Genomic DNA, 10,481 nt, shown 5'->3' with positions numbered 1-10,481 from the left:
TCCACGACCCAAAAGTTTTTCTCTCTAATTTTTGGATGGCACAAAGGTCTCTCAAATCTCTGACTTCTCCTAAAATTTTACAAAGAAACTTATCTTATATAGAGAGATATGATAGAGTCCTTGTCTAGGTCAACACCTAGTCAAGGCTTATCCAAACATGGCAAGTTAAGGGACGCCCAACTCTTGAGCACCTCCTTCATATTTTCATGCATGGATCACCATAAAAGGGTGCACAATGTATACCCTAAAAGTCATGAAAATTCCAAAAAAAATTTGGATAAATTCGGTGCAAAATTGAAAGAGTTTTGAATTTCTAAAACTCTATCTCATAGAATTCGAAATCCAAACTTATTCCTTTTAGATTTGATCCAAACCACCTTCCATGTAAGAAAGAAGAGAGGAGACATTTTGTGAACGTGGGAGAGATCTGGGAGAGGGCTTTTGTCACACAAAATAAGTGGAGATTGACGTTGAATAAGAGAGAGGGCATGGAGAAGGATTATGTGGCGCAAGGTGGAATCCTAGTCTTACTAGGATTCTGTCTTATGACTTGTTTTAATTTGATTTTCCAAACCAAATCAAATCAAAATTAGATCAACCCAATTAAAATAGGTCTTAACCCAATTAAAAACCTAATTTAATTAGATTAAATTAGATTTAAATCTGATTTAATTTTCTAATCAAATTAGAAATTAGATTGACCCAAGTCCTAGTTGAACTAGGACTAGTTTTTCCTTGCACTTGGCTTATCCAATAAACCAATTGGACTTGATCCAATCAAGTCCAAAATAAATCTAATTAAATTATATTTAATTAAACTTAATCTCAGCCCATTGGCTTAATCAAATTAAGCCAATTAGCAATCGAATTGTTAATCGATCCTCCTGCAATACTTGTACTTGGTTAAATGTCAATCGTATTGATCATTTAACCCTAGAATGATTTTTAATCATTGATCAACCATCCGATCGGATCATGAACTCTAATGTGTGTGACTTCATAGGTCCGAACCTAAGCCGGTAGCATAGGAATAAATTTCTATACCAATCGAACTGACCATCTAGCAATGGTACCCGACGACCGGATAGGTCGAATGTGTAGAACAACATCCTTAGAACCCATGCAAATATAGTTTTCATATAATTCATCCCCTTGACCAAAATGATCATAGGACACCCCAGAGTTTAACTGTCAACTCTGATCAGGTTGTCCGCATTGTATTTCAAAATATCAAATCCATCTGATGGATTACCCTGGCCAAGGTTTTGCTAAATTGAAATACAGCGACTCATTCTTCTCCAACTCTTGGAGTGGTCAATCCCATCTCGATCACACTCTGACTTCGCAAGTACTTGACTATGCCCAGAAGCCTTCCATCTTTGAATTAGAAATTCAGTTAGTCTAGTACCAAAGCACAGTGAGTTGCTTGCAAGTCACTGAGGCGATCTCAGGTCTAAGGGACACTTATACCTATATCCCATCAGAGACATTCTCGACAGTAGAATACTCTGGAGTTGGTCACGTTCAATGATGATGTACCCTTATATCTCACTTGTATGCCATACCAGTGTCTCCACACTCCTTGGTTAAGAGGACAACCAACCCATATGGCCTACAGCGACCTATGCTCGATAGAAGCTATCGTCCTTATTAACAGCTTATCATTTGGTCGTGAACAGTTTTAAGGACTAATCGATAAATCCTCTCTTTATCGAATCTAAATAGTCCTAAGGACTTCATCATAACAACGGAGTTCATTAGAAGATGAAAGCTTATGATGAAAATGCCAAATATATTTTATTTATTAATAAATCAATTACAATACTTGGTTGCTCAACCGTCAACAGCTTGACGATTGGCTTTTTGGGACACATTTTCCAACAACTCCCACTTGTCCTAAAGCCACTCGGCACAGTATCTAATACCCATCTTTGACTTGTGGTTGTCGAACTCCTTTATTGCCAGGGCTTTAGTGAAGGGGTCGGCTAGGTTTTTCTTTCCGTTGATCTTCTGAAGGTCGACGTCACCTCGATCCACGATCTCCCGGACCAGGTGGAAGCGGCGTAAGATGTGCTTCGTCTGCTGATGTGCTTTGGGTTCCTTCACCTAAGCTATGGTACCAATGCTGTCACAGTAGAGCAGGACTGGACCATCGAGGGAGGGTGCTACTCTGAGCTCAGTGATGGATTTCCTTAGCTACACAGCTTCTTTCGCGGCATCCGATGCTGCGATGTACTCTGCTTCACAAACAGAGTCTGCCATAGTATGCTGCTTGGAACTCTTCCAGCAGATGGCTCCACCATTCAGAGTAAAGATATAACCCGACACGCTCCTGCTGTCATCATGGTCAGATTGGAAGCTAGAGTCTGTGAACCCCACAAGTTTCAGATCTGACTCGCCATAAACCAACCATTGGTCCTTAGTATTTCTCAAATACTTAAGGATGGCTTTAACCACTTTCCAGTGGTTTTCTCCAGGATCAGATTGGTATCTACTCACTACTCCTAGTGAGTATGCCACATCTGGTCTTGTACATGTCATGGCGTACATGATAGATCCCATGGCTGAAGCATATGGGACTCTACTCATACGCTCTCTCTCTTCAAGAGTTGTCGGACAATCCTTCTTAGAGAGAGAAATTCTATGGCCTATCGATAGATAGCCCTTCTTGAAATTCTCCATGCCGAACCTCTTCAGCATAGTGTCTATGTACATGGACTGGGATAACCCAAGCATCCTTTTAGATCTATCCCTATAGATCTTCATCCCTAGGATGTAGGATGCTTCACCCAAGTCCTTCATGGAGAACTGTGATGACAACCAAACTTTTATTCCCTGTAGTGCGGGGATGTCATTCCTGATTAAGAGAATGTCATCCACGTACAAGATAAAGAATACCACAACTGAACCATTTGCCCATTTATAGATGCAGGGCTCTTCTTCATTCTCAATGAAGCCATACGTTTTGATCACCTTATCAAAATGCATGTTCCAACTCCGAGAAGCTTGCTTCAATCCATAAATGGATCTCTGAAGCTTGCACACCTTGGACTCATCTGTGGATGTAAACCCCTCAGGTTGTATCATATACACCTCTTCGGTCAGCTCTCCATTCAGGAAAGCTGTCTTTACATCCATCTGCATGATCTCATAATCCAGATGGACAGCTATTTCAAGCATTATCCGAATGGATTTGAGCATTGCTACAGGAGAAAATATCTCATCATAGTCAATACCATAATGTTGACGATACCCCTTGGCAACCAGACGGGCTTTATAGGTCTCCACCTTTCCGTCTGCGCCCCTCTTCCTTTTAAAGACCCATTTACACCCAATGGGTTTAACCCCTTCAGGTGGGTCAACCAATGTCCATACATTGTTGACCTTCATGGACTCCATTTCGGATTTCATGGCATCAAGCCATTTCTCGAAATCAGGTCTCTGCATTGCATCCATATAGGTGATCAGATCCTCATTATTCTCATCAAGTTCGATGGGATCACCGTCCCGGACCAAGAAATCGTAGTATCTGTCTGGTTGATGCGGTACTCTACCAGATCGCCTTAATGGTGCAGGTACATTGGGCTTCGGATATGATCTAATCATATCAGACTCAGGTTCAGCTATTGGTGTCGGTCCTTCTACCTGTTGAACTTCATCAAGTTCAATCTTAGAGGCAACGGTTCCTTCACCAAGGAACTCCTTTTCTAAAAAGATTGCCTTAAGGCTGACGAACACCTTTTGTTCATCAGCATGGTAGGAAAAATATCTTTTTGTCTCTTTGGGGTACCCTATGAATGAGCATTTGTCAGACCTAGGTCCAAGTTTGTCTGTGACTAATTATTTGACATAGGTCGGGCACCCCCAGACCCTAAGGTGTGAAAGTGCTAGCTTACATCCCGTCCATATCTCATATGGAGTCTTAATTACAGACTTACTTGGAATCCTATTTAACAGATAACAGGTCGATTCGAGTGCATATCTCCAGAAGGATATCGTCAAGCTAGCAAAACCCATCATGGATCGGACCATGTCTAACAGAGTCCGATTCCTCCTTTCAAACACACCATTATGCTGTGGTGTTCCTGGAGGAGTCCATTGGGAGAGAATCCCATTCTCTCCTAGATATGTGAGAAATTTACTAGAAAGGTATTTTCCTCCTCGATTAGATCGAAGAGTTTTAATACTCTTCCCAGTTTATTTTTCTACTTCACTTCGGAATCGTTTGAACATTTCAAATGAATCCGACTTATGTTTCATCAGATAGACATATCCATATCGGGATAGGTCATCCGTGAAAGTTATGAAGTAGAAATATCCACCTCTAGCACTGGTGCTCATGGGCCCGCATACATCAGTATGTACTAGGCCCAAGAGCTTAGTAGCTCTCTCACCTTTTTCAGTAAAAGGTGACTTGGTCATTTTACCAAGAAGACAGGACTCACAGGTTGGAAGTGATTCACAATCACTGACTTCGAGAATTTCCTCTTGAGTCAACCTGTTTATTCTGTTCTTGTTTATATGACCTAGCCTACAGTGCCATAAGTAGATATCTGACACACTATCTAATCTAGGGTGCTTGCCCGTTGAATAGACTCTTATCGAGCTTGATCTTTATGGTCTGGCTCTGCACTGATGTCCTAGCCTGAACTTGCACCTTCTTCATTTTCTTTTTCTTGTTCTTCTTCCCTTTCTTAAAGGGTCGAGAACCAGAAGGCGAACCTCCCACTAAGTTCACCGACTCCTTGTGAAGTTGGTGATCCTTCTCAAAGTTCTGAAGCAACCCCAGTAACCCGTGGTAGTTTACTTCAGGCTTTGTCATTCTATAATGAGTGAGGAATGGGAGATAAGACTTAGGCAGCGAGTTCAGTATTGCATCTTTCCCAAGCTGCTCATGCAAGGGAAAGCCGAGCTTGCTCAATCGTTCCATCAGCTCGATCATGTACAATACATGATCAGTGACAGAGGCACCATCCCATATTTTGGTGTTGAAGATGTCACTAGTCTTGTGCCTCTCCACATCATCGGGTGTGCCAAAGGCATCCTCCAACACTTGAAGCATGTCCTTTGGCTGAGCCGTCTTGAATCTGCGACTGAACTCGTCGCTCATAGCAGCCAGCATGATACAGCGCACCGTGGTCCGGTCACTGAGCCACTTCTGGTAAGTTTCTCTGACTGTTCCACGTGCATTGACAGCTGGCTCCTCAGGTGCAGGATCCATTATCACATATAGGATCCGTTCATGCTCCAGGACTATCTTCAACTTTCGGTACCAGCTACCGAAATTGGGTCCCACCAACTTATCATTGTCCAACAATGATCGGAGCGATAGGGAAGTGGCCATATCTGCACAAAAGAGAACCATAACCTAATTAGTAATTGATTCATTAAACCTAAAGATTTAGACTTTAATCAAAAGGTTTCTCCCACTATTTTATTCGAATTGGTAGCCTCTACCTCCAACTCGAAGAATTATCCTAATTCCTTAGCGGGTACTAGAATCCACTTAGACTGCACACAAGCCCAACTTTGGTTGGTCAACCCATGTACATCTAAGGGTAGGTTCATAACCAATTGTTTCTCTAAATAATTTCTAGTAATTTTAATTTTGCCCCAGAAACCTAATCAGTAGGCTTTGGCCTCCACTGTAAGGATCCGGTTAGGTCCAACCATTAACATGATCATACTTGGTGTATCTAACCAACGAATGATTAAGCCCAACTTTGGTTGGCTCACCTAACCACCATTAGAGAGACACTTCCAAGTCGTCATATGATGAGTGATAATTCCATTAGTCAACAAGCACTAGGCCTTTGGGTCTGCAATGATTATTGAGTTAATGGACTCATTATCAAACACCTTAATGGGAGGCTATGACTCAGTTATCTTCATAACTTTATCATTTTAAGGATCTAATAATTTTAGAAGATTTAAATAATTTAGAGGATGAGGTCAGATGAACTAGCTTATCATGATCCTCCCACTGGCTTCACCAAGTCAGCTTAAGGGAGACCATTGCTGGTCTAGGAGCACCTAAATCAGTCACACTGATTTACCTAGCTGACATGGGTCAGCTCGAATAGTCAAGTGATCCAATCAAAACATAATTTCACCAAGAGGTCAGGTAAGTTCGATCAGTGGGAGGGTTTGCCAAAGCTTGCCTTAGACACCATCAGAAATGGCCAGGTAAGTGGGCTCTCAATTAAAAACCACCAGTCTGGTTTACCTTAGACACCAACTGGTTTAATTAGTTTCGATTAGATCAACCTACCAGTTCTGTTAGACCGCTTAGCCAAGAATCAAGTCCATTTGGTTCTTGTTAAAGACATGGACTTGACCAACTACAACTATTGTAATTGATCTAGAGAATCCTTGACCTAATCTAAGACAACAATTGATTAGATTTAGTCAATTCTCTAATTAAGTCCATCTTTAATCTAACCATAGGTCTAACCCAATTAATAGACCTAATTCTCACTAACCCATTAACCCAATGTGTTATGATTTGTGTCTTAGGTTCTTCAATTCACAATCCTAGAACCTAAACAAACAACATCTTAATTCTTAATTAAGTTTTGGGCTGAGGGTTGGGATTGGCTTTTCAAAAAAAATAATTTTTATATTTATAAAATAATTTTACAATATGATTCTACCAATCATATTGCATATTTGATTCATAATCAAGATGCAAGTGAAATAAACATGAAACTACTTTAGATCTAATCTAAACAGGTTCATGTAATTGAAACAGTTTCAACTTTAAACAATTTCTTTGCACAAAAATTATTAACAAAGAGATTTTATTTCATATTTAAATACTTTTTAAATTTAATAAATCATAAATTTAATCTAGATCATATCTAATAAATTTATGATTATAGATAGATCTACACGAACTAGGACAACCTTTGCACTTAAGGGGTAAACCTTACAGCAGGACAACCTTGCAGTTCGTGATTGATCTAAAATTTTAATTTTAAATTTAAAAATTAGATTATAAATTAGATCTAATCTAAAAAATAATCTAAACATGTATAAATAATCATATAATAAAGAATCTGGGCTCTGATACCAATTGTAGGAACCAGATCTAGGGTTTCAGTGTTAGATCTTGAAACTTTTTCAAGATCATACAGTGGAAGACTAAAATAAATCAAAATTTATTTTCTAAAATCAAAAAATCCTTAGATCTAAGATCCTATTACATGATTATTATATAGTATTAAATCAAAAATTAAAATATATAAATATAGCATGAACTACATGTTGATCATATCAACATGTTTCTATACTACATCTAATGTATGTATTAAACAATAGATCAGATCTATTACCTTGTAAGTTAGACATTCTAACCTTGTTGATCTAGGCTTGAGGATGATATTGCAAGCCACACACGCATCCGGCCTCTAGGAGTCGTCCACACGAGCCCATGAATCTCGATCAGAAGTTCTGCTTCAGAAAATCAGCACAGTATGCTAGTACGCGCTGATCCTTCTTTGATGGTTGATCAGGTGCCTCCTTCTTGATTTGGACTCTTCCAAAGATGGAAAGTAGAAAGAGGAGTTTTAGATCTGAGATACTCTCAGGAAACTCAAGATGGAGGGAGGAAAGATATGAAAACAAAAACCCTAGAAGAAGACCCTCTTCTTCTTCACATTTTTCTCTCTAGATGCCCAAACTTGCATCTTTTATATCTCCACGACCCAAAGGTATTTCTCTCTGATTTTTGGATGGCGCAAAGGTCTCTCAAATCTCTGACTTCTTCTAAAATTTCACAAAGAAACTTATCTTATATAGAGAGATATGATAGAGTCCTTGTCTAGGTCAAACACCTAGTCAAGGCTTATCCAAACATGGCAAGTTAAGGGACGCCCAACTCTTGAGCACCTCCTTCATATTTTCATGCATGGATCACTAGAAAAGGGTGCACAATATATACCCTAAAATCTATAAAAATTCTAAAAAAAATTTGGATAAATTCGGTGCAAAATTGAAAGAGTTTTGGATTTCTAAAACTCTATCTCATAGAATTTGAAATCCAAACTTATTCCTTTTATATTTGATCCAAACCACCTTCCATGTAAGAAAGAAGAGAGGAGACCTTTTGTGAACGTGGGAGAGATCTGGGAGAGGGCTTTTGTCACATAAAATAAGTGGAGATTGGCGTTGAATAAGAGAGAGGGTGTGGAGAAGGATTATGTGGCGCAAGGTGGAATCCTAGTCTTACTAGGATTCTGTCTTATGACTTGTTTTAATTTGATTTCCCAAATCAAATCAAATCAAAATTAGATCAACCCAATTAAAATAAGTCTTAACCCAATTAAAAACCTAATTTAATTATATTAAATTATATTTAAATCTGATTTAATTTTCTAATCAAATTAGAAATTAGATTGACCCAAGTCTTAGTTGAACTAGGACTAATTTTTCCTTGCACTTGGCTTATCCAATAAACCAATTGAACTTGATCCAATCAAGCTCAAAATAAATTTAATTAAATTATATTTAATTAAACTTAATCTCAGCCCATTGGCTTAATCAAATTAAGCCAATTAGCAATCGAATTGTTAATCGATCCTCCTGCAATACTTGCACTTGGTTAAATATCAATCGTATTGATCATTTAACCCTAGAATGATTTTTAATCGTTGATCAACCATCCGATCGGATCATGAACTCTAATGTGTGTGACCTCATAGGTCCGAACCTAAGCTGGTAGTATAGGAATAAATTTCTATACCAATCGAAGTGACCATCTAGCAATGGTACCCGACGACCGGATAGGTCGAATGTGTAGAACAACATCCTTAGAACCCATGTGGATATAGTTTTCATATAATTCATCCCCTTGACCAAAATGATCATAGGACACCCCAGAGTTTAACTGTCAACTCTGATCAGGTTGTCCACATTGTATTTCAAAATATCAAATCCATCTGATGGATTACCCTGGCCAAGGTTTTACTAAATTGAAATACAGTGACTCATTCTTCTCCAACTCTTGGAGTGGTCAATCCCATCTCGATCACACTCTGACTTTGCAAGTACTTGACTGTGCCCAGAAGCCTTCCGTCCTTGAATTAAAAATTCAGTTAGTGCAGTACCAAAGCACAGTGAGTTGCTTGCAAGTCACTGAGGCGATCTCAGGTCTAAGGGACACTTATACCTATATCCCATCAGAGACATTCTCGACAGTAGAATACTCTGGAGTTGGTCACGTTCAATGATGATGTACCCTTACATCTCACCTGTATGCCATACCAGTGTCTCCACACTCCTTGATTAAGAGGACAACCAACCCATATGGCCTATAGCGACCTATGCTCGATAGAAGCTATCGTCCTTATTAACAGCCTATCATTTGGTCGTGAACAGTTTTAAGGACTAATCGATAAATCCTCTCTTTATCAAATCTAAATAGTCCTAAGGACTTCATCATAACAACGGAGTTCATTAGAAGATGAAAGCTTATGATGAAAATACTAAATATATTTTATTTATTAATAAATCAATTATAATACTTGGTTGCTCAACCGTCAACAGCTTGACGATTGGCTTTTTGGGACACATTTCCAACACTTTAAACCCTTTTTGCTCCTATGACCGAACGGCCTAGTGATCAACCCAATCCAAGTACTTATTAATCAGATCATCTAATCTACTCACATATTATATAAATAAAAATTTAGATCAAATCTAAATTATATCAGATCTGATTTTTATATTAGATCGTATCTAAAATTAGATCATGACACATCTCATACATTGCTAAATCTAGATTTCAACTCTACATGCATATATGCTTATGACATAGCGAACCTTCGCTCTGATACCAGTTGAAGGGAAGCGTGGTGGTTTTATGCATACATTTTTAAAATTTTATAGTGAAATAAATATAGATTAAATAATTTAATCTATAATACATGCATAGATCAAATCTAAAACTACCAAACAAGATCCATGATATGAACTAATATGCATGTATGTACATCTGAAATCTAAAATTCAGCCAGTATAGATCATATCTATATGTAATTAGATCATATTTAAATTATATTTAGATTATATCTAAATATGAATTGAGTTCAAAACTCTATATCTGAGCATGAGTAGTAGATCACCACATCCAAAATCCATAATAGTTGGTTCTTTATGATGCTCAACACTGTACATGTGTCCGGCCTCTACAGGTATCCAAATGAAGCCCATGTGCTGATCGATGACCCCAGGAGTGCTAACTCGTGAAGACATCATATTTTGGCTAATCTAAGAGGAACATAAAGAAGATGAAGAATAAAAAGATCTTCTCTTTTTTTTTTGATCCATATATTAGATCTCTACGATAGAGATCAAGAGAAGAACCCTTTCTTCTCAATTCTCCTATGCACAAAAGAGAAACTTTTTCTCTTCCTTTTACACCTTTAAGAAGAATCTTTCTTCTCTGATTTTCTATGATAAAAATTAGATCTAATCTGATT

The sequence above is a fragment of the Elaeis guineensis genome, chromosome 4 (assembly GCF_000442705.2).
Source record: "Elaeis guineensis isolate ETL-2024a chromosome 4, EG11, whole genome shotgun sequence".
Taxonomy (NCBI): domain Eukaryota; kingdom Viridiplantae; phylum Streptophyta; class Magnoliopsida; order Arecales; family Arecaceae; genus Elaeis; species Elaeis guineensis.
The sequence above is the reverse complement of the archived record's forward strand: the minus strand, read 5'-3'. Positions refer to the sequence as shown.